Source organism: Leiobunum rupestre, chromosome 6, assembly GCF_980474605.1.
Source record: "Leiobunum rupestre chromosome 6, qqLeiRupe1.1.hap1, whole genome shotgun sequence".
Classification (NCBI taxonomy): domain Eukaryota; kingdom Metazoa; phylum Arthropoda; class Arachnida; order Opiliones; family Sclerosomatidae; genus Leiobunum; species Leiobunum rupestre.
The window spans coordinates 4,102,991-4,126,634 of record NC_143389.1 but is presented as its reverse complement, the minus strand read 5'-3'; the positions used below and the strand labels follow the sequence as shown (position 1 = coordinate 4,126,634).

Genomic DNA, 23,644 nt, shown 5'->3' with positions numbered 1-23,644 from the left:
GATTGGAATTGGTCGACAATGACCGAACAGGAAATAGAGAACTTTTGCCGTCGTGCACGAAGCTTGGTCACAGAGTCACCAGAAATACTTAGATGGCGTGAAGAATCACTGACTGAAGCGCGCCTCACCTTGCAAAGTCGCAGGAAACGACCACAGTCTTCCCCATCAGAATCGCACATCAAAAAAGGGAAAAAATAGGCCCTGAATATGATATGTAAATATGTTTTTAATGACTCTTTAAGTTTTATCTTTAGTTTTAATACGCTTTTAACTTTACATTATTTAAAGTTTTGATTTTGTAAATATTAAATGTCTATAGTTTAAAAAAAAATGGTATGCTTAAATGTAATACTTACCGTATACTTACCTCGGATCCTGTTTACCCTGTAAAAATGAAAAGAAAATTGTTAAAACTAAAAAATATGCTTAGAATGTGTAATCAAAAGAAAAACCACTTACCTTGACCAAAACAAATCAGTGAAAAAGTAACTCTTTTGTATTTTAAATTGTTTTAGTCCCGTTTATACTTGAATAATTGTAAATACTTACCTTTTAACGATAGAGGCGACGTCAGAAATTCTGGATTTTTTTGTGTAAAACAGTGTTCGCGATAATTTAAATTTTTTAATAACGCGGACACTTGTAACCATGACAACGAATTTTAAATAAACAAATTCAGTATCTGTTCTTATCAGCTTAATATCTGATACGGGTCCCATCGGGGCCCAAGATATTAAACTTATTTTTGGACGGCGGCGGAGTGGTCGGAGCTTGCTCCACCTCCGCCACGGGTCGGCCTGGTATTGCAGTAAATCCGGGATCGGCCCACTTCTCTCTTGAAATCAAAAATCAAACGCTCTTATAATGGCGCACTGCGCAACACAGTATTTCCGGGAAATGTTATTTGGCTGTCTTTATATATATTTCTTTATTATAATATATTGCCCCTCTGACGTCATAAGTGGTAAAATCCTTATTGTCGAATAGTTAATAATGAAGAATCGGAAAGATTCCAGTTTTTGAATTTTCTTTTACCTAGTTATACACTCTTTTTCGCGGTATTTTCACGGAGGATAGGAAGGGAGGCGAAGTAGGAGGGATGAATGGCGGCAAGATTGCGGCAGCTACGCTACGTCTAGCCGCCATTTTTCCGAAATTTTCCCGCCGCTAAGCTTCTTACAAGGATGCTGCCGCGTTCATCCCTCCTACTTCGCCTCCCTTCCTATCCTCCTTGGTATTTTCCTGGGCGCGTCCATGCTTGGTTTTCCCCCTTTCAGTCCTCTCCTCCATTATGGATACCCAAGGAGTGGATGCTAGACTCCCCGTTTAGGGCAGAGGCAATGGCCGACGAGCGGGAGGCAAGTAAGAGGGGTAAAATAAAGGCGCGAAAAGAGGTTGTTCTGTGTTATTCCTGTGGTTTTATTCGTAACCCAAGGTTCGTAAATCGTGCATGTTCTAAGTGGTTGGCTGAAGGAACCGGTTTTCATAACGTAAATTCGCGGGTTTCGGTATGGTGGGTAGAGACAGCGCGCCCCTCATTTTTAGGTCATTGGGTTCCAGCCAAGATGTTCCGCGTAAAGAGAAAACACGAAATAAGCCCCTCTCCATTTTTTCTCTCTTCCCGTCTTCCGTGGACAGTGAGTCGCCGCCGGGGGCCCGCCGCCCGCGGCAGCTACATTACCAAGATATAAAGTGGCAAGGCTTATTTTTGGTAAGTACAAAATCATTTATTATATATTGCTCTATAATTAACTATATTTGGAATTAAACATTTTTGTTCTATTTATCTCAAAGTCATGATTATTCCTAACATTAATAGTATTAAACTTAATATGATATATCTTTTGTTAAAGTAGATTAGGAATTTATAATTTTAATATTTATAGAGGAGTTCGGATTTAAAATGTTATATTTTTTTAATAATGATCTCAAAGATCTGACTTTTGAAATGTTTGTTACTTTTTCTAAGTATCAATAAAACATGACATTAAATTTATATTGTGCCAAGGTTCATTTTTATATTTTACATAAACTACATCACCTAAAACAATTAATAGATAAAAGTTAGCTATATTATTTTGTTTAAAAAATATATCTCTGTCTCCGTTTTATTATTTAATTTCGTGGTTTGTTTTGATATTTTGTATTTTTGGGTTACTCCCCTAATCCATGCGGCTGTCCCATGATAAAACCTTCTATAAAACATTTTCCAAAAGTCCTTTTTTAGATTCAACTATTTAAATTACATTTAAGATTAAAATTTAGAACAAAAAATATATTTCACAATTAGAATTTGTTAATAAAATTTTAACTTTGGACTTCATTCCAAAACCAGAAAAGGCCATTTCAGAGTGGATTTTACCGCGGAAATGTTTTTGTTTAGAGATAAACGTTAGTTAGTTAGTTAGTTAGTTAGTTAGTTAGTTAGTTAATTAGTTAGTTAGTTAGTTAGTTAGTTAATTAGTTAGTTAGTTAGTTAGTTAGTTAGTTAGTTAGTTAGTTAGTTAGTTAGTAAGTAAGTAAGTAAGTAAGTAAGTAAGTAAGTAAGTAAGTAAGTTAGTACTATTTTAAGTACAAGCCTTAAGTAGAATAAAATGAAAACCAATTTTCTCGCCATTTTATTTTGTTCAATTTTGATACTAACATGTATTTTATTCACGGAAAGATGCTGCCAGTTGTTAAAAAAAGGCCAAGAGTTGACCGAAATAATATTATCGTCTGGGCGAACTTTTAATTGCATAAAAAAGCAGCGTCAAAATGATAGGATGAAGGTATTTTCCTGTTAAAAGACGCAAATCCCATCCCGCGAAAATAAATGAGTAGCCAACGGCACGCGGTGTTCCCAGGTGGTCTCCCTCCCAAGTACTGACCGCGCTCGACGCTGCTTAACTTCGGTGATCAGACGAGAACCGGTGTATTCAGCGTGATATGGCCGTTGCCGCTAGAGTGTAATTGATAGCGGTGGACAAGCCGCGACTAGCCAGGTCCTGGTAGGTTGGTGATCGCCGAGGGCCACCGGCTGCATGCGGCTCCAATAGAACGTTCTATACACTCTTTTTAGAAACGTTTACTGGGCGCCGATATTATCGTACAGACAACCAACGAGCAAGCCCTTTACCGCAGAAATTTCATCCCCCCCCCCCCCCAAACCAGTTTTTTCATCACCCTCCCCGTAGACTGTAAGGTGATGGCGGTCGATTGGGAAGGCGCGTTTACGAATCTATAAAATTGGTGTGGTGTGCTTTCCCCCTTTGGAGTTCGGAGGAGGTGAAGGTTTGGCCGGTTTTTCGTCTTAGAGAAATATATTTATCTGGCAAACCCGTAAGAAATTGAGAGCAGTCAATTTTTATTAGTAGCGTAGTTGCTAGCCTAGGCTTCACATATTTCCGGCTTTGCTTTCCGCGCCTTTTTTCTTATTTTAAATGATTTTTGTAATAAATGTATGATGGCAAATAAGCAAAATTCTAGAAAATACTAGTCCCAAATCCACGTGTTTAAGATGAAACTTAGATCATGAAAATATCCTTAACCCCAAACATACTTCAACACCTAGGGTGCCTCCTACAACTCCTAAAAGGTACGTCTCTAAAATATTCATATAAAGACAGGACATAAGCCGAATTCTCTTAAACCAAAGAATAACAAAAGTTGTTAGTCCTGCTGAACCAGCTCTATAGTCTGTATGAAAAGTGACCGGTTATGGTCCACTTTTATAGAACGCTCTATTCGCTTATAATAAATTTTTCCTAAATGGTCATTTAAACGCGTTTGACGTTTCACGTAGAATCTAGTACACTTAATACGTTATTTATGGTCCTATAAACCACCATTTAGATTTTTTTTCCATACGGCCCGGTAAAGTGGCCCACTCTACTGTCTCTAGCCGATGACCCCAAAAGTGCCAGTCCGGGCCTGGCGGTGTACCTCTATTTCACGGATTCAAGATATCGTCTTCTCCTTTGTTCGCGCGATGGCTACAAACGTTGTCATCTCCCACCAGGACCAACATTCGGTGACGTAATTATGAAATATTTGAAATGCTCGAATTCTCTCTTTTTACTTTGTTAAACAGTGACGGCTCCTAGCGGGTTATCGCTTCTCGGCCTTTTGGCTAAGATCAAAGTGTAGTATCTGTTTCCAATAGTTCTATACCGAGATCTTAGTCGGGGGGCGAGAAGTGTTTATACGCCTTTAAGGCGAGTTATACGTACCTGCTCGTCTATCTGCCAAGCTGAGTCGGCATTCTACACCGACCCAGATCCTGTTCCAGTTGAAGTTCCTGTTCCTGCTCCTGCGTTCCAGTCGCTGTTTGGCTCATCCCAGCGGTTCCTGAGTATCCGGTTTCCGCTTCGGCGGTCACCACCATCGTCGCCATGCCTGCCGTGTCGTCGCTGCCGTGCAAACCACAGTCCGGGCCTTCGTCCTCCAAGAAGGCCACGGCAAGAATCAAGTTCGACGGGGTCAATGTAGAAGATTTGGCTGTAGCTCTTTTCGACTGCATTGGCCCCAAGAGCATCACAGTATTTCAGATGCTGGCTAAATCTGAATGTCAGATCACTTTCAAGGACGCCATCTGTTATCAGAAGGCCGTTGATGCCGGTATAATTGTCGGCGACAAACATCTAAGTATCATTGGAGTTGCAGACCCGGTGACTCAGATCACTATGAAGGATGCGCCTTGCTGGTGGGATCTACCGTTCCTGCGAGCCGCTTTGAGGAACTACTGCGAAGTGGTGTCGGAAACATGGGAAACCTTCCAGAAAGGCCCGCTTAAAGATGTCCGAAACGGAAATCGCCGCCTTGAAGTCAAGGTCAAGAGCCCAATCCCGAACCTGATGACCATCAGCGGACATCGCATTCAGCTCGTTTATCAAGGTGTCCAAAGAATGTGCTTCTACTGTCGTAAAGACAGTCATCAGGTTCGGGATTGTCCTAAGAAGAAAAGAAAGGCGCCACCAGCTCCAGAAAATTCGGTCATCCAGGGCCATATTCCGGCCCCCGAAGACGCTGTCAATCTGGGGAACGAAACCACACCACCACCACAGAAAAGGGCAGCTATCACAGACGCTGCCGTCCACGAAGAACAGATGGAAGAATCTGTACCGGAAGCAGGATGTTTCGAGGGGGGTGAAGATGGTTGGAGTCTCTCTTCGCCAGGATCTTCCCTTAAACCATCTGATTTGCCGCAAATGTCCAACGGCTACGCAAACGCAGTAAAGACTCCGCCACAGCACACACCTGTTCTAGAGCTCTTTCCCATTTCGAAAAACCCAGCATATGAAGAACCGATCTACGAACGAGATTGGAATTGGTCGACAATGACCGAACAGGAAATAGAGAACTTTTGCCGTCGTGCACGAAGCTTGGTCACAGAGTCACCAGAAATACTTAGATGGCGTGAAGAATCACTGACTGAAGCGCGCCTCACCTTGCAAAGTCGCAGGAAACGACCACAGTCTTCCCCATCAGAATCGCACATCAAAAAAGGGAAAAAATAGGCCCTGAATATGATATGTAAATATGTTTTTAATGACTCTTTAAGTTTTATCTTTAGTTTTAATACGCTTTTAACTTTACATTATTTAAAGTTTTGATTTTGTAAATATTAAATGTCTATAGTTTAAAAAAAAATGGTATGCTTAAATGTAATACTTACCGTATACTTACCTCGGATCCTGTTTACCCTGTAAAAATGAAAAGAAAATTGTTAAAACTAAAAAATATGCTTAGAATGTGTAATCAAAAGAAAAACCACTTACCTTGACCAAAACAAATCAGTGAAAAAGTAACTCTTTTGTATTTTAAATTGTTTTAGTCCCGTTTATACTTGAATAATTGTAAATACTTACCTTTTAACGATAGAGGCGACGTCAGAAATTCTGGATTTTTTTGTGTAAAACAGTGTTCGCGATAATTTAAATTTTTTAATAACGCGGACACTTGTAACCATGACAACGAATTTTAAATAAACAAATTCAGTATCTGTTCTTATCAGCTTAATATCTGATACGGGTCCCATCGGGGCCCAAGATATTAAACTTATTTTTGGACGGCGGCGGAGTGGTCGGAGCTTGCTCCACCTCCGCCACGGGTCGGCCTGGTATTGCAGTAAATCCGGGATCGGCCCACTTCTCTCTTGAAATCAAAAATCAAACGCTCTTATAATGGCGCACTGCGCAACACAGTATTTCCGGGAAATGTTATTTGGCTGTCTTTATATATATTTCTTTATTATAATATATTGCCCCTCTGACGTCATAAGTGGTAAAATCCTTATTGTCGAATAGTTAATAATGAAGAATCGGAAAGATTCCAGTTTTTGAATTTTCTTTTACCTAGTTATACACTCTTTTTCGCGGTATTTTCACGGAGGATAGGAAGGGAGGCGAAGTAGGAGGGATGAATGGCGGCAAGATTGCGGCAGCTACGCTACGTCTAGCCGCCATTTTTCCGAAATTTTCCCGCCGCTAAGCTTCTTACAAGGATGCTGCCGCGTTCATCCCTCCTACTTCGCCTCCCTTCCTATCCTCCTTGGTATTTTCCTGGGCGCGTCCATGCTTGGTTTTCCCCCTTTCAGTCCTCTCCTCCATTATGGATACCCAAGGAGTGGATGCTAGACTCCCCGTTTAGGGCAGAGGCAATGGCCGACGAGCGGGAGGCAAGTAAGAGGGGTAAAATAAAGGCGCGAAAAGAGGTTGTTCTGTGTTATTCCTGTGGTTTTATTCGTAACCCAAGGTTCGTAAATCGTGCATGTTCTAAGTGGTTGGCTGAAGGAACCGGTTTTCATAACGTAAATTCGCGGGTTTCGGTATGGTGGGTAGAGACAGCGCGCCCCTCATTTTTAGGTCATTGGGTTCCAGCCAAGATGTTCCGCGTAAAGAGAAAACACGAAATAAGCCCCTCTCCATTTTTTCTCTCTTCCCGTCTTCCGTGGACAGTGAGTCGCCGCCGGGGGCCCGCCGCCCGCGGCAGCTACATTACCAAGATATAAAGTGGCAAGGCTTATTTTTGGTAAGTACAAAATCATTTATTATATATTGCTCTATAATTAACTATATTTGGAATTAAACATTTTTGTTCTATTTATCTCAAAGTCATGATTATTCCTAACATTAATAGTATTAAACTTAATATGATATATCTTTTGTTAAAGTAGATTAGGAATTTATAATTTTAATATTTATAGAGGAGTTCGGATTTAAAATGTTATATTTTTTTAATAATGATCTCAAAGATCTGACTTTTGAAATGTTTGTTACTTTTTCTAAGTATCAATAAAACATGACATTAAATTTATATTGTGCCAAGGTTCATTTTTATATTTTACATAAACTACATCACCTAAAACAATTAATAGATAAAAGTTAGCTATATTATTTTGTTTAAAAAATATATCTCTGTCTCCGTTTTATTATTTAATTTCGTGGTTTGTTTTGATATTTTGTATTTTTGGGTTACTCCCCTAATCCATGCGGCTGTCCCATGATAAAACCTTCTATAAAACATTTTCCAAAAGTCCTTTTTTAGATTCAACTATTTAAATTACATTTAAGATTAAAATTTAGAACAAAAAATATATTTCACAATTAGAATTTGTTAATAAAATTTTAACTTTGGACTTCATTCCAAAACCAGAAAAGGCCATTTCAGAGTGGATTTTACCGCGGAAATGTTTTTGTTTAGAGATAAACGTTAGTTAGTTAGTTAGTTAGTTAGTTAGTTAGTTAGTTAATTAGTTAGTTAGTTAGTTAGTTAGTTAATTAGTTAGTTAGTTAGTTAGTTAGTTAGTTAGTTAGTTAGTTAGTTAGTTAGTAAGTAAGTAAGTAAGTAAGTAAGTAAGTAAGTAAGTAAGTAAGTTAGTACTATTTTAAGTACAAGCCTTAAGTAGAATAAAATGAAAACCAATTTTCTCGCCATTTTATTTTGTTCAATTTTGATACTAACATGTATTTTATTCACGGAAAGATGCTGCCAGTTGTTAAAAAAAGGCCAAGAGTTGACCGAAATAATATTATCGTCTGGGCGAACTTTTAATTGCATAAAAAAGCAGCGTCAAAATGATAGGATGAAGGTATTTTCCTGTTAAAAGACGCAAATCCCATCCCGCGAAAATAAATGAGTAGCCAACGGCACGCGGTGTTCCCAGGTGGTCTCCCTCCCAAGTACTGACCGCGCTCGACGCTGCTTAACTTCGGTGATCAGACGAGAACCGGTGTATTCAGCGTGATATGGCCGTTGCCGCTAGAGTGTAATTGATAGCGGTGGACAAGCCGCGACTAGCCAGGTCCTGGTAGGTTGGTGATCGCCGAGGGCCACCGGCTGCATGCGGCTCCAATAGAACGTTCTATACACTCTTTTTAGAAACGTTTACTGGGCGCCGATATTATCGTACAGACAACCAACGAGCAAGCCCTTTACCGCAGAAATTTCATCCCCCCCCCCCCCCAAACCAGTTTTTTCATCACCCTCCCCGTAGACTGTAAGGTGATGGCGGTCGATTGGGAAGGCGCGTTTACGAATCTATAAAATTGGTGTGGTGTGCTTTCCCCCTTTGGAGTTCGGAGGAGGTGAAGGTTTGGCCGGTTTTTCGTCTTAGAGAAATATATTTATCTGGCAAACCCGTAAGAAATTGAGAGCAGTCAATTTTTATTAGTAGCGTAGTTGCTAGCCTAGGCTTCACATATTTCCGGCTTTGCTTTCCGCGCCTTTTTTCTTATTTTAAATGATTTTTGTAATAAATGTATGATGGCAAATAAGCAAAATTCTAGAAAATACTAGTCCCAAATCCACGTGTTTAAGATGAAACTTAGATCATGAAAATATCCTTAACCCCAAACATACTTCAACACCTAGGGTGCCTCCTACAACTCCTAAAAGGTACGTCTCTAAAATATTCATATAAAGACAGGACATAAGCCGAATTCTCTTAAACCAAAGAATAACAAAAGTTGTTAGTCCTGCTGAACCAGCTCTATAGTCTGTATGAAAAGTGACCGGTTATGGTCCACTTTTATAGAACGCTCTATTCGCTTATAATAAATTTTTCCTAAATGGTCATTTAAACGCGTTTGACGTTTCACGTAGAATCTAGTACACTTAATACGTTATTTATGGTCCTATAAACCACCATTTAGATTTTTTTTCCATACGGCCCGGTAAAGTGGCCCACTCTACTGTCTCTAGCCGATGACCCCAAAAGTGCCAGTCCGGGCCTGGCGGTGTACCTCTATTTCACGGATTCAAGATATCGTCTTCTCCTTTGTTCGCGCGATGGCTACAAACGTTGTCATCTCCCACCAGGACCAACATTCGGTGACGTAATTATGAAATATTTGAAATGCTCGAATTCTCTCTTTTTACTTTGTTAAACAGTGACGGCTCCTAGCGGGTTATCGCTTCTCGGCCTTTTGGCTAAGATCAAAGTGTAGTATCTGTTTCCAATAGTTCTATACCGAGATCTTAGTCGGGGGGCGAGAAGTGTTTATACGCCTTTAAGGCGAGTTATACGTACCTGCTCGTCTATCTGCCAAGCTGAGTCGGCATTCTACACCGACCCAGATCCTGTTCCAGTTGAAGTTCCTGTTCCTGCTCCTGCGTTCCAGTCGCTGTTTGGCTCATCCCAGCGGTTCCTGAGTATCCGGTTTCCGCTTCGGCGGTCACCACCATCGTCGCCATGCCTGCCGTGTCGTCGCTGCCGTGCAAACCACAGTCCGGGCCTTCGTCCTCCAAGAAGGCCACGGCAAGAATCAAGTTCGACGGGGTCAATGTAGAAGATTTGGCTGTAGCTCTTTTCGACTGCATTGGCCCCAAGAGCATCACAGTATTTCAGATGCTGGCTAAATCTGAATGTCAGATCACTTTCAAGGACGCCATCTGTTATCAGAAGGCCGTTGATGCCGGTATAATTGTCGGCGACAAACATCTAAGTATCATTGGAGTTGCAGACCCGGTGACTCAGATCACTATGAAGGATGCGCCTTGCTGGTGGGATCTACCGTTCCTGCGAGCCGCTTTGAGGAACTACTGCGAAGTGGTGTCGGAAACATGGGAAACCTTCCAGAAAGGCCCGCTTAAAGATGTCCGAAACGGAAATCGCCGCCTTGAAGTCAAGGTCAAGAGCCCAATCCCGAACCTGATGACCATCAGCGGACATCGCATTCAGCTCGTTTATCAAGGTGTCCAAAGAATGTGCTTCTACTGTCGTAAAGACAGTCATCAGGTTCGGGATTGTCCTAAGAAGAAAAGAAAGGCGCCACCAGCTCCAGAAAATTCGGTCATCCAGGGCCATATTCCGGCCCCCGAAGACGCTGTCAATCTGGGGAACGAAACCACACCACCACCACAGAAAAGGGCAGCTATCACAGACGCTGCCGTCCACGAAGAACAGATGGAAGAATCTGTACCGGAAGCAGGATGTTTCGAGGGGGGTGAAGATGGTTGGAGTCTCTCTTCGCCAGGATCTTCCCTTAAACCATCTGATTTGCCGCAAATGTCCAACGGCTACGCAAACGCAGTAAAGACTCCGCCACAGCACACACCTGTTCTAGAGCTCTTTCCCATTTCGAAAAACCCAGCATATGAAGAACCGATCTACGAACGAGATTGGAATTGGTCGACAATGACCGAACAGGAAATAGAGAACTTTTGCCGTCGTGCACGAAGCTTGGTCACAGAGTCACCAGAAATACTTAGATGGCGTGAAGAATCACTGACTGAAGCGCGCCTCACCTTGCAAAGTCGCAGGAAACGACCACAGTCTTCCCCATCAGAATCGCACATCAAAAAAGGGAAAAAATAGGCCCTGAATATGATATGTAAATATGTTTTTAATGACTCTTTAAGTTTTATCTTTAGTTTTAATACGCTTTTAACTTTACATTATTTAAAGTTTTGATTTTGTAAATATTAAATGTCTATAGTTTAAAAAAAAATGGTATGCTTAAATGTAATACTTACCGTATACTTACCTCGGATCCTGTTTACCCTGTAAAAATGAAAAGAAAATTGTTAAAACTAAAAAATATGCTTAGAATGTGTAATCAAAAGAAAAACCACTTACCTTGACCAAAACAAATCAGTGAAAAAGTAACTCTTTTGTATTTTAAATTGTTTTAGTCCCGTTTATACTTGAATAATTGTAAATACTTACCTTTTAACGATAGAGGCGACGTCAGAAATTCTGGATTTTTTTGTGTAAAACAGTGTTCGCGATAATTTAAATTTTTTAATAACGCGGACACTTGTAACCATGACAACGAATTTTAAATAAACAAATTCAGTATCTGTTCTTATCAGCTTAATATCTGATACGGGTCCCATCGGGGCCCAAGATATTAAACTTATTTTTGGACGGCGGCGGAGTGGTCGGAGCTTGCTCCACCTCCGCCACGGGTCGGCCTGGTATTGCAGTAAATCCGGGATCGGCCCACTTCTCTCTTGAAATCAAAAATCAAACGCTCTTATAATGGCGCACTGCGCAACACAGTATTTCCGGGAAATGTTATTTGGCTGTCTTTATATATATTTCTTTATTATAATATATTGCCCCTCTGACGTCATAAGTGGTAAAATCCTTATTGTCGAATAGTTAATAATGAAGAATCGGAAAGATTCCAGTTTTTGAATTTTCTTTTACCTAGTTATACACTCTTTTTCGCGGTATTTTCACGGAGGATAGGAAGGGAGGCGAAGTAGGAGGGATGAATGGCGGCAAGCGGCAGCTACGCTACGTCTAGCCGCCATTTTTCCGAAATTTTCCCGCCGCTAAGCTTCTTACAAGGATGCTGCCGCGTTCATCCCTCCTACTTCGCCTCCCTTCCTATCCTCCTTGGTATTTTCCTGGGCGCGTCCATGCTTGGTTTTCCCCCTTTCAGTCCTCTCCTCCATTATGGATACCCAAGGAGTGGATGCTAGACTCCCCGTTTAGGGCAGAGGCAATGGCCGACGAGCGGGAGGCAAGTAAGAGGGGTAAAATAAAGGCGCGAAAAGAGGTTGTTCTGTGTTATTCCTGTGGTTTTATTCGTAACCCAAGGTTCGTAAATCGTGCATGTTCTAAGTGGTTGGCTGAAGGAACCGGTTTTCATAACGTAAATTCGCGGGTTTCGGTATGGTGGGTAGAGACAGCGCGCCCCTCATTTTTAGGTCATTGGGTTCCAGCCAAGATGTTCCGCGTAAAGAGAAAACACGAAATAAGCCCCTCTCCATTTTTTCTCTCTTCCCGTCTTCCGTGGACAGTGAGTCGCCGCCGGGGGCCCGCCGCCCGCGGCAGCTACATTACCAAGATATAAAGTGGCAAGGCTTATTTTTGGTAAGTACAAAATCATTTATTATATATTGCTCTATAATTAACTATATTTGGAATTAAACATTTTTGTTCTATTTATCTCAAAGTCATGATTATTCCTAACATTAATAGTATTAAACTTAATATGATATATCTTTTGTTAAAGTAGATTAGGAATTTATAATTTTAATATTTATAGAGGAGTTCGGATTTAAAATGTTATATTTTTTTAATAATGATCTCAAAGATCTGACTTTTGAAATGTTTGTTACTTTTTCTAAGTATCAATAAAACATGACATTAAATTTATATTGTGCCAAGGTTCATTTTTATATTTTACATAAACTACATCACCTAAAACAATTAATAGATAAAAGTTAGCTATATTATTTTGTTTAAAAAATATATCTCTGTCTCCGTTTTATTATTTAATTTCGTGGTTTGTTTTGATATTTTGTATTTTTGGGTTACTCCCCTAATCCATGCGGCTGTCCCATGATAAAACCTTCTATAAAACATTTTCCAAAAGTCCTTTTTTAGATTCAACTATTTAAATTACATTTAAGATTAAAATTTAGAACAAAAAATATATTTCACAATTAGAATTTGTTAATAAAATTTTAACTTTGGACTTCATTCCAAAACCAGAAAAGGCCATTTCAGAGTGGATTTTACCGCGGAAATGTTTTTGTTTAGAGATAAACGTTAGTTAGTTAGTTAGTTAGTTAGTTAGTTAGTTAGTTAATTAGTTAGTTAGTTAGTTAGTTAGTTAATTAGTTAGTTAGTTAGTTAGTTAGTTAGTTAGTTAGTTAGTTAGTTAGTAAGTAAGTAAGTAAGTAAGTAAGTAAGTAAGTAAGTAAGTAAGTTAGTACTATTTTAAGTACAAGCCTTAAGTAGAATAAAATGAAAACCAATTTTCTCGCCATTTTATTTTGTTCAATTTTGATACTAACATGTATTTTATTCACGGAAAGATGCTGCCAGTTGTTAAAAAAAGGCCAAGAGTTGACCGAAATAATATTATCGTCTGGGCGAACTTTTAATTGCATAAAAAAGCAGCGTCAAAATGATAGGATGAAGGTATTTTCCTGTTAAAAGACGCAAATCCCATCCCGCGAAAATAAATGAGTAGCCAACGGCACGCGGTGTTCCCAGGTGGTCTCCCTCCCAAGTACTGACCGCGCTCGACGCTGCTTAACTTCGGTGATCAGACGAGAACCGGTGTATTCAGCGTGATATGGCCGTTGCCGCTAGAGTGTAATTGATAGCGGTGGACAAGCCGCGACTAGCCAGGTCCTGGTAGGTTGGTGATCGCCGAGGGCCACCGGCTGCATGCGGCTCCAATAGAACGTTCTATACACTCTTTTTAGAAACGTTTACTGGGCGCCGATATTATCGTACAGACAACCAACGAGCAAGCCCTTTACCGCAGAAATTTCATCCCCCCCCCCCCCCAAACCAGTTTTTTCATCACCCTCCCCGTAGACTGTAAGGTGATGGCGGTCGATTGGGAAGGCGCGTTTACGAATCTATAAAATTGGTGTGGTGTGCTTTCCCCCTTTGGAGTTCGGAGGAGGTGAAGGTTTGGCCGGTTTTTCGTCTTAGAGAAATATATTTATCTGGCAAACCCGTAAGAAATTGAGAGCAGTCAATTTTTATTAGTAGCGTAGTTGCTAGCCTAGGCTTCACATATTTCCGGCTTTGCTTTCCGCGCCTTTTTTCTTATTTTAAATGATTTTTGTAATAAATGTATGATGGCAAATAAGAAAAATTCTAGAAAATACTAGTCCCAAATCCACGTGTTTAAGATGAAACTTAGATCATGAAAATATCCTTAACCCCAAACATACTTCAACACCTAGGGTGCCTCCTACAACTCCTAAAAGGTACGTCTCTAAAATATTCATATAAAGACAGGACATAAGCCGAATTCTCTTAAACCAAAGAATAACAAAAGTTGTTAGTCCTGCTGAACCAGCTCTATAGTCTGTATGAAAAGTGACCGGTTATGGTCCACTTTTATAGAACGCTCTATTCGCTTATAATAAATTTTTCCTAAATGGTCATTTAAACGCGTTTGACGTTTCACGTAGAATCTAGTACACTTAATACGTTATTTATGGTCCTATAAACCACCATTTAGATTTTTTTTCCATACGGCCCGGTAAAGTGGCCCACTCTACTGTCTCTAGCCGATGACCCCAAAAGTGCCAGTCCGGGCCTGGCGGTGTACCTCTATTTCACGGATTCAAGATATCGTCTTCTCCTTTGTTCGCGCGATGGCTACAAACGTTGTCATCTCCCACCAGGACCAACATTCGGTGACGTAATTATGAAATATTTGAAATGCTCGAATTCTCTCTTTTTACTTTGTTAAACAGTGACGGCTCCTAGCGGGTTATCGCTTCTCGGCCTTTTGGCTAAGATCAAAGTGTAGTATCTGTTCTTATCAGCTTAATATCTGATACGGGTCCCATCGGGGCCCAAGATATTAAACTTATTTTTGGACGGCGGCGGAGTGGTCGGAGCTTGCTCCACCTCCGCCACGGGTCGGCCTGGTATTGCAGTAAATCCGGGATCGGCCCACTTCTCTCTTGAAATCAAAAATCAAACGCTCTTATAATGGCGCACTGCGCAACACAGTATTTCCGGGAAATGTTATTTGGCTGTCTTTATATATATTTCTTTATTATAATATATTGCCCCTCTGACGTCATAAGTGGTAAAATCCTTATTGTCGAATAGTTAATAATGAAGAATCGGAAAGATTCCAGTTTTTGAATTTTCTTTTACCTAGTTATACACTCTTTTTCGCGGTATTTTCACGGAGGATAGGAAGGGAGGCGAAGTAGGAGGGATGAATGGCGGCAAGATTGCGGCAGCTACGCTACGTCTAGCCGCCATTTTTCCGAAATTTTCCCGCCGCTAAGCTTCTTACAAGGATGCTGCCGCGTTCATCCCTCCTACTTCGCCTCCCTTCCTATCCTCCTTGGTATTTTCCTGGGCGCGTCCATGCTTGGTTTTCCCCCTTTCAGTCCTCTCCTCCATTATGGATACCCAAGGAGTGGATGCTAGACTCCCCGTTTAGGGCAGAGGCAATGGCCGACGAGCGGGAGGCAAGTAAGAGGGGTAAAATAAAGGCGCGAAAAGAGGTTGTTCTGTGTTATTCCTGTGGTTTTATTCGTAACCCAAGGTTCGTAAATCGTGCATGTTCTAAGTGGTTGGCTGAAGGAACCGGTTTTCATAACGTAAATTCGCGGGTTTCGGTATGGTGGGTAGAGACAGCGCGCCCCTCATTTTTAGGTCATTGGGTTCCAGCCAAGATGTTCCGCGTAAAGAGAAAACACGAAATAAGCCCCTCTCCATTTTTTCTCTCTTCCCGTCTTCCGTGGACAGTGAGTCGCCGCCGGGGGCCCGCCGCCCGCGGCAGCTACATTACCAAGATATAAAGTGGCAAGGCTTATTTTTGGTAAGTACAAAATCATTTATTATATATTGCTCTATAATTAACTATATTTGGAATTAAACATTTTTGTTCTATTTATCTCAAAGTCATGATTATTCCTAACATTAATAGTATTAAACTTAATATGATATATCTTTTGTTAAAGTAGATTAGGAATTTATAATTTTAATATTTATAGAGGAGTTCGGATTTAAAATGTTATATTTTTTTAATAATGATCTCAAAGATCTGACTTTTGAAATGTTTGTTACTTTTTCTAAGTATCAATAAAACATGACATTAAATTTATATTGTGCCAAGGTTCATTTTTATATTTTACATAAACTACATCACCTAAAACAATTAATAGATAAAAGTTAGCTATATTATTTTGTTTAAAAAATATATCTCTGTCTCCGTTTTATTATTTAATTTCGTGGTTTGTTTTGATATTTTGTATTTTTGGGTTACTCCCCTAATCCATGCGGCTGTCCCATGATAAAACCTTCTATAAAACATTTTCCAAAAGTCCTTTTTTAGATTCAACTATTTAAATTACATTTAAGATTAAAATTTAGAACAAAAAATATATTTCACAATTAGAATTTGTTAATAAAATTTTAACTTTGGACTTCATTCCAAAACCAGAAAAGGCCATTTCAGAGTGGATTTTACCGCGGAAATGTTTTTGTTTAGAGATAAACGTTAGTTAGTTAGTTAGTTAGTTAGTTAGTTAGTTAATTAGTTAGTTAGTTAGTTAGTTAGTTAATTAGTTAGTTAGTTAGTTAGTTAGTTAGTTAGTTAGTTAGTTAGTTAGTTAGTAAGTAAGTAAGTAAGTAAGTAAGTAAGTAAGTAAGTAAGTTAGTACTATTTTAAGTACAAGCCTTAAGTAGAATAAAATGAAAACCAATTTTCTCGCCATTTTATTTTGTTCAATTTTGATACTAACATGTATTTTATTCACGGAAAGATGCTGCCAGTTGTTAAAAAAAGGCCAAGAGTTGACCGAAATAATATTATCGTCTGGGCGAACTTTTAATTGCATAAAAAAGCAGCGTCAAAATGATAGGATGAAGGTATTTTCCTGTTAAAAGACGCAAATCCCATCCCGCGAAAATAAATGAGTAGCCAACGGCACGCGGTGTTCCCAGGTGGTCTCCCTCCCAAGTACTGACCGCGCTCGACGCTGCTTAACTTCGGTGATCAGACGAGAACCGGTGTATTCAGCGTGATATGGCCGTTGCCGCTAGAGTGTAATTGATAGCGGTGGACAAGCCGCGACTAGCCAGGTCCTGGTAGGTTGGTGATCGCCGAGGGCCACCGGCTGCATGCGGCTCCAATAGAACGTTCTATACACTCTTTTTAGAAACGTTTACTGGGCGCCGATATTATCGTACAGACAACCAACGAGCAAGCCCTTTACCGCAGAAATTTCATCCCCCCCCCCCCCCAAACCAGTTTTTTCATCACCCTCCCCGTAGACTGTAAGGTGATGGCGGTCGATTGGGAAGGCGCGTTTACGAATCTATAAAATTGGTGTGGTGTGCTTTCCCCCTTTGGAGTTCGGAGGAGGTGAAGGTTTGGCCGGTTTTTCGTCTTAGAGAAATATATTTATCTGGCAAACCCGTAAGAAATTGAGAGCAGTCAATTTTTATTAGTAGCGTAGTTGCTAGCCTAGGCTTCACATATTTCCGGCTTTGCTTTCCGCGCCTTTTTTCTTATTTTAAATGATTTTTGTAATAAATGTATGATGGCAAATAAGAAAAATTCTAGAAAATACTAGTCCCAAATCCACGTGTTTAAGATGAAACTTAGATCATGAAAATATCCTTAACCCCAAACATACTTCAACACCTAGGGTGCCTCCTACAACTCCTAAAAGGTACGTCTCTAAAATATTCATATAAAGACAGGACATAAGCCGAATTCTCTTAAACCAAAGAATAACAAAAGTTGTTAGTCCTGCTGAACCAGCTCTATAGTCTGTATGAAAAGTGACCGGTTATGGTCCACTTTTATAGAACGCTCTATTCGCTTATAATAAATTTTTCCTAAATGGTCATTTAAACGCGTTTGACGTTTCACGTAGAATCTAGTACACTTAATACGTTATTTATGGTCCTATAAACCACCATTTAGATTTTTTTTCCATACGGCCCGGTAAAGTGGCCCACTCTACTGTCTCTAGCCGATGACCCCAAAAGTGCCAGTCCGGGCCTGGCGGTGTACCTCTATTTCACGGATTCAAGATATCGTCTTCTCCTTTGTTCGCGCGATGGCTACAAACGTTGTCATCTCCCACCAGGACCAACATTCGGTGACGTAATTATGAAATATTTGAAATGCTCGAATTCTCTCTTTTTACTTTGTTAAACAGTGACGGCTCCTAGCGGGTTATCGCTTCTCGGCCTTTTGGCTAAGATCAAAGTGTAGTATCTGTTTGCTCCTTTCTTCAAAGCCAAAGGCCGGGAATCGTATGTACCTGTAAAAGGGTAGTATACTCACCTGTCCTGCTGATCCAGTACCACAGTTCCAGTCCTGCTGATCCAGTGCCATAGTTCCAGTCCAGTTGTTCCAGCCGTCCGCAGTCTTGGATCCACTACTCCGGGGATCGCCGCCTGGCGGTTCCAGTCATCACGCCGCAATCCTGACGTCAAAGCCAGCCACCATGCTTCCTGAGACGTCGACGGCTGTTAATCAGCTAGCTCCTGTTCCAACTTCAGCTCCAGCTTCTGCACTCAAGGCTACCACAGCCCGTATAAAGTTCGACGGTGTCGGCGTTGAAGATTTGGCGCAAGCCCTTTTCGACCACGTCGGCCTGAAGAAAATTACCGTCTTTCAAATGGTATCGAAGTCCGAAGCTCTGATCACTTTTCGAGATACTGCAAGCTATCAGAGAGCCGTCGATAGTGGCATCATCGTCGACAACAAGCAGCTAGATATCACTGGGGTGGCAGATCCGGTCTCTTACATAACAGTAAGGGATGCACCGAGCTGGTGGGATTTAGCTGTCTTCAAAAACGCCTTGAAGTCCTGTTGTGACGTCATATCAGAAGTCTGGGAGACCTACCAGACAGGGGCTCTGAAAGATCTCTACACGGGAACTCGTCGCCTGCAAGTAAAAGTCAAGGGGCCAATCCCGAACCTGATGACCATAAATGGACATCAAATTCAAATCACCTATAGGGGAGTCCAGAGAATGTGTTTTTATTGTCACAAAGACACGCATCAGGTTCGGGATTGCCCGAAAAAGAAGAAAAAGGCTCGCCAACCTCCAGAGTCCAACGGAGAAATTACGCCACCAGCCAAGCACCCGGAATCCAATGAGACCACCGTAGAAGACAACCTAAAAGGAAAAAATTTAAGTAAAAAAACAGTACTTACCCAGGCAGACGAATCCAAGACCTCCAACGAAAGTTTTTACTTGACGACACCTTCTCCAAAGACCGTTGATCCTCCCGCCAAAATCTGTTCCTTCGCCGACGCACTGAAATCACCACCACAGCAAGATGACCTAGAACCCGAACCTGAATACGAATCTGACACCAACGAACATGACAGCCCAACAACCAGACCAAGATTCGATCCATTAGATTGGAACTATAACGAAGTGCCAGGCCTTAACCTACTAAGGAAAAACGAACTTCAAGCCCTCCTCGAAAAAATCAATGCCAGAGCCCCCACACGTTCAATCAGCCTAACCCGGACAGCAGAAGACCTCGTCGTAAGAATAACCGAACTCCTGAAAAACTATCCCAAAAGAAGACGTAGTAGAACTCCAGAAAAAGAAATTAAAAAAGGAAAAATATGATTTAAATTCAATTTTTAAAAGTTTTAACATAGTTCTTAGCTCGACTTTTATACAATGATCCCTTTTAAACGATTGTTCGCGCTAATTTAATTAATTAAACCGTGAACAAATATATAACGAATGTAAAAATGTAAAAATGTAAAATCAAACGAAGCTTTTAATAAACAATTAAAAGTATCTGTTCTTATCAGCTTAATATCTGATACGGGTCCCATCGGGGCCCAAGATATTAAACTTATTTTTGGACGGCGGCGGAGTGGTCGGAGCTTGCTCCACCTCCGCCACGGGTCGGCCTGGTATTGCAGTAAATCCGGGATCGGCCCACTTCTCTCTTGAAATCAAAAATCAAACGCTCTTATAATGGCGCACTGCGCAACACAGTATTTCCGGGAAATGTTATTTGGCTGTCTTTATATATATTTCTTTATTATAATATATTGCCCCTCTGACGTCATAAGTGGTAAAATCCTTATTGTCGAATAGTTAATAATGAAGAATCGGAAAGATTCCAGTTTTTGAATTTTCTTTTACCTAGTTATACACTCTTTTTCGCGGTATTTTCACGGAGGATAGGAAGGGAGGCGAAGTAGGAGGGATGAATGGCGGCAAGATTGCGGCAGCTACGCTACGTCTAGCCGCCATTTTTCCGAAATTTTCCCGCCGCTAAGCTTCTTACAAGGATGCTGCCGCGTTCATCCCTCCTACTTCGCCTCCCTTCCTATCCTCCTTGGTATTTTCCTGGGCGCGTCCATGCTTGGTTTTCCCCCTTTCAGTCCTCTCCTCCATTATGGATACCCAAGGAGTGGATGCTAGACTCCCCGTTTAGGGCAGAGGCAATGGCCGACGAGCGGGAGGCAAGTAAGAGGGGTAAAATAAAGGCGCGAAAAGAGGTTGTTCTGTGTTATTCCTGTGGTTTTATTCGTAACCCAAGGTTCGTAAATCGTGCATGTTCTAAGTGGTTGGCTGAAGGAACCGGTTTTCATAACGTAAATTCGCGGGTTTCGGTATGGTGGGTAGAGACAGCGCGCCCCTCATTTTTAGGTCATTGGGTTCCAGCCAAGATGTTCCGCGTAAAGAGAAAACACGAAATAAGCCCCTCTCCATTTTTTCTCTCTTCCCGTCTTCCGTGGACAGTGAGTCGCCGCCGGGGGCCCGCCGCCCGCGGCAGCTACATTACCAAGATATAAAGTGGCAAGGCTTATTTTTGGTAAGTACAAAATCATTTATTATATATTGCTCTATAATTAACTATATTTGGAATTAAACATTTTTGTTCTATTTATCTCAAAGTCATGATTATTCCTAACATTAATAGTATTAAACTTAATATGATATATCTTTTGTTAAAGTAGATTAGGAATTTATAATTTTAATATTTATAGAGGAGTTCGGATTTAAAATGTTATATTTTTTTAATAATGATCTCAAAGATCTGACTTTTGAAATGTTTGTTACTTTTTCTAAGTATCAATAAAACATGACATTAAATTTATATTGTGCCAAGGTTCATTTTTATATTTTACATAAACTACATCACCTAAAACAATTAATAGATAAAAGTTAGCTATATTATTTTGTTTAAAAAATATATCTCTGTCTCCGTTTTATTATTTAATTTCGTGGTTTGTTTTGATATTTTGTATTTTTGGGTTACTCCCCTAATCCATGCGGCTGTCCCATGATAAAACCTTCTATAAAACATTTTCCAAAAGTCCTTTTTTAGATTCAACTATTTAAATTACATTTAAGATTAAAATTTAGAACAAAAAATATATTTCACAATTAGAATTTGTTAATAAAATTTTAACTTTGGACTTCATTCCAAAACCAGAAAAGGCCATTTCAGAGTGGATTTTACCGCGGAAATGTTTTTGTTTAGAGATAAACGTTAGTTAGTTAGTTAGTTAGTTAGTTAGTTAGTTAATTAGTTAGTTAGTTAGTTAGTTAGTTAATTAGTTAGTTAGTTAGTTAGTTAGTTAGTTAGTTAGTTAGTTAGTTAGTTAGTAAGTAAGTAAGTAAGTAAGTAAGTAAGTAAGTAAGTAAGTTAGTACTATTTTAAGTACAAGCCTTAAGTAGAATAAAATGAAAACCAATTTTCTCGCCATTTTATTTTGTTCAATTTTGATACTAACATGTATTTTATTCACGGAAAGATGCTGCCAGTTGTTAAAAAAAGGCCAAGAGTTGACCGAAATAATATTATCGTCTGGGCGAACTTTTAATTGCATAAAAAAGCAGCGTCAAAATGATAGGATGAAGGTATTTTCCTGTTAAAAGACGCAAATCCCATCCCGCGAAAATAAATGAGTAGCCAACGGCACGCGGTGTTCCCAGGTGGTCTCCCTCCCAAGTACTGACCGCGCTCGACGCTGCTTAACTTCGGTGATCAGACGAGAACCGGTGTATTCAGCGTGATATGGCCGTTGCCGCTAGAGTGTAATTGATAGCGGTGGACAAGCCGCGACTAGCCAGGTCCTGGTAGGTTGGTGATCGCCGAGGGCCACCGGCTGCATGCGGCTCCAATAGAACGTTCTATACACTCTTTTTAGAAACGTTTACTGGGCGCCGATATTATCGTACAGACAACCAACGAGCAAGCCCTTTACCGCAGAAATTTCATCCCCCCCCCCCCCCAAACCAGTTTTTTCATCACCCTCCCCGTAGACTGTAAGGTGATGGCGGTCGATTGGGAAGGCGCGTTTACGAATCTATAAAATTGGTGTGGTGTGCTTTCCCCCTTTGGAGTTCGGAGGAGGTGAAGGTTTGGCCGGTTTTTCGTCTTAGAGAAATATATTTATCTGGCAAACCCGTAAGAAATTGAGAGCAGTCAATTTTTATTAGTAGCGTAGTTGCTAGCCTAGGCTTCACATATTTCCGGCTTTGCTTTCCGCGCCTTTTTTCTTATTTTAAATGATTTTTGTAATAAATGTATGATGGCAAATAAGAAAAATTCTAGAAAATACTAGTCCCAAATCCACGTGTTTAAGATGAAACTTAGATCATGAAAATATCCTTAACCCCAAACATACTTCAACACCTAGGGTGCCTCCTACAACTCCTAAAAGGTACGTCTCTAAAATATTCATATAAAGACAGGACATAAGCCGAATTCTCTTAAACCAAAGAATAACAAAAGTTGTTAGTCCTGCTGAACCAGCTCTATAGTCTGTATGAAAAGTGACCGGTTATGGTCCACTTTTATAGAACGCTCTATTCGCTTATAATAAATTTTTCCTAAATGGTCATTTAAACGCGTTTGACGTTTCACGTAGAATCTAGTACACTTAATACGTTATTTATGGTCCTATAAACCACCATTTAGATTTTTTTTCCATACGGCCCGGTAAAGTGGCCCACTCTACTGTCTCTAGCCGATGACCCCAAAAGTGCCAGTCCGGGCCTGGCGGTGTACCTCTATTTCACGGATTCAAGATATCGTCTTCTCCTTTGTTCGCGCGATGGCTACAAACGTTGTCATCTCCCACCAGGACCAACATTCGGTGACGTAATTATGAAATATTTGAAATGCTCGAATTCTCTCTTTTTACTTTGTTAAACAGTGACGGCTCCTAGCGGGTTATCGCTTCTCGGCCTTTTGGCTAAGATCAAAGTGTAGTATCTGTTCTTATCAGCTTAATATCTGATACGGGTCCCATCGGGGCCCAAGATATTAAACTTATTTTTGGACGGCGGCGGAGTGGTCGGAGCTTGCTCCACCTCCGCCACGGGTCGGCCTGGTATTGCAGTAAATCCGGGATCGGCCCACTTCTCTCTTGAAATCAAAAATCAAACGCTCTTATAATGGCGCACTGCGCAACACAGTATTTCCGGGAAATGTTATTTGGCTGTCTTTATATATATTTCTTTATTATAATATATTGCCCCTCTGACGTCATAAGTGGTAAAATCCTTATTGTCGAATAGTTAATAATGAAGAATCGGAAAGATTCCAGTTTTTGAATTTTCTTTTACCTAGTTATACACTCTTTTTCGCGGTATTTTCACGGAGGATAGGAAGGGAGGCGAAGTAGGAGGGATGAATGGCGGCAAGATTGCGGCAGCTACGCTACGTCTAGCCGCCATTTTTCCGAAATTTTCCCGCCGC

The 23,644-nt window shown here is 40.5% G+C and overlaps 7 non-coding genes and 7 pseudogenes across 7 annotated transcripts; 9 read left to right on the top strand and 5 right to left on the bottom strand.

Moving 5' to 3' along the window:
* The first annotated feature begins 658 nt into the window (after positions 1-658).
* On the top strand, positions 659-834 carry LOC149938534 (U2 spliceosomal RNA; annotated as a pseudogene).
* Positions 835-2,821: 1,987 nt separating this feature from the next.
* On the bottom strand, positions 2,822-2,940 carry LOC149938533 (5S ribosomal RNA). Its single transcript, XR_016482060.1, has one exon. It is a non-coding gene; the product is annotated as a 5S ribosomal RNA (ribosomal RNA).
* A 1,151-nt stretch (positions 2,941-4,091) lies between these two features.
* On the top strand, positions 4,092-4,228 carry LOC149938532 (U2 spliceosomal RNA; annotated as a pseudogene).
* A 1,730-nt stretch (positions 4,229-5,958) lies between these two features.
* On the top strand, positions 5,959-6,134 carry LOC149938531 (U2 spliceosomal RNA; annotated as a pseudogene).
* Positions 6,135-8,121: 1,987 nt separating this feature from the next.
* On the bottom strand, positions 8,122-8,240 carry LOC149938530 (5S ribosomal RNA). The gene has a single exon (XR_016482059.1). It is a non-coding gene; the product is annotated as a 5S ribosomal RNA (ribosomal RNA).
* A 1,151-nt stretch (positions 8,241-9,391) lies between these two features.
* On the top strand, positions 9,392-9,528 carry LOC149938529 (U2 spliceosomal RNA; annotated as a pseudogene).
* A 1,730-nt stretch (positions 9,529-11,258) lies between these two features.
* LOC149938528 (U2 spliceosomal RNA) lies at positions 11,259-11,434 on the top strand (annotated as a pseudogene).
* Positions 11,435-13,413: 1,979 nt separating this feature from the next.
* LOC149938527 (5S ribosomal RNA) lies at positions 13,414-13,532 on the bottom strand. Its single transcript, XR_016482058.1, has one exon. It is a non-coding gene; the product is annotated as a 5S ribosomal RNA (ribosomal RNA).
* A 1,151-nt stretch (positions 13,533-14,683) lies between these two features.
* On the top strand, positions 14,684-14,875 carry LOC149938526 (U2 spliceosomal RNA). The gene has a single exon (XR_016481500.1). It is a non-coding gene; the product is annotated as a U2 spliceosomal RNA (small nuclear RNA).
* Positions 14,876-16,854: 1,979 nt separating this feature from the next.
* On the bottom strand, positions 16,855-16,973 carry LOC149938525 (5S ribosomal RNA). Its single transcript, XR_016482057.1, has one exon. It is a non-coding gene; the product is annotated as a 5S ribosomal RNA (ribosomal RNA).
* Positions 16,974-18,124: 1,151 nt separating this feature from the next.
* LOC149938524 (U2 spliceosomal RNA) lies at positions 18,125-18,234 on the top strand (annotated as a pseudogene).
* Positions 18,235-19,689: 1,455 nt separating this feature from the next.
* Positions 19,690-19,869, top strand: LOC149938523 (U2 spliceosomal RNA; annotated as a pseudogene).
* A 1,979-nt stretch (positions 19,870-21,848) lies between these two features.
* LOC149938522 (5S ribosomal RNA) lies at positions 21,849-21,967 on the bottom strand. The gene has a single exon (XR_016482056.1). It is a non-coding gene; the product is annotated as a 5S ribosomal RNA (ribosomal RNA).
* Positions 21,968-23,118: 1,151 nt separating this feature from the next.
* On the top strand, positions 23,119-23,310 carry LOC149938521 (U2 spliceosomal RNA). The gene has a single exon (XR_016481499.1). It is a non-coding gene; the product is annotated as a U2 spliceosomal RNA (small nuclear RNA).
* The last annotated feature ends 334 nt before the right edge of the window (positions 23,311-23,644 follow it).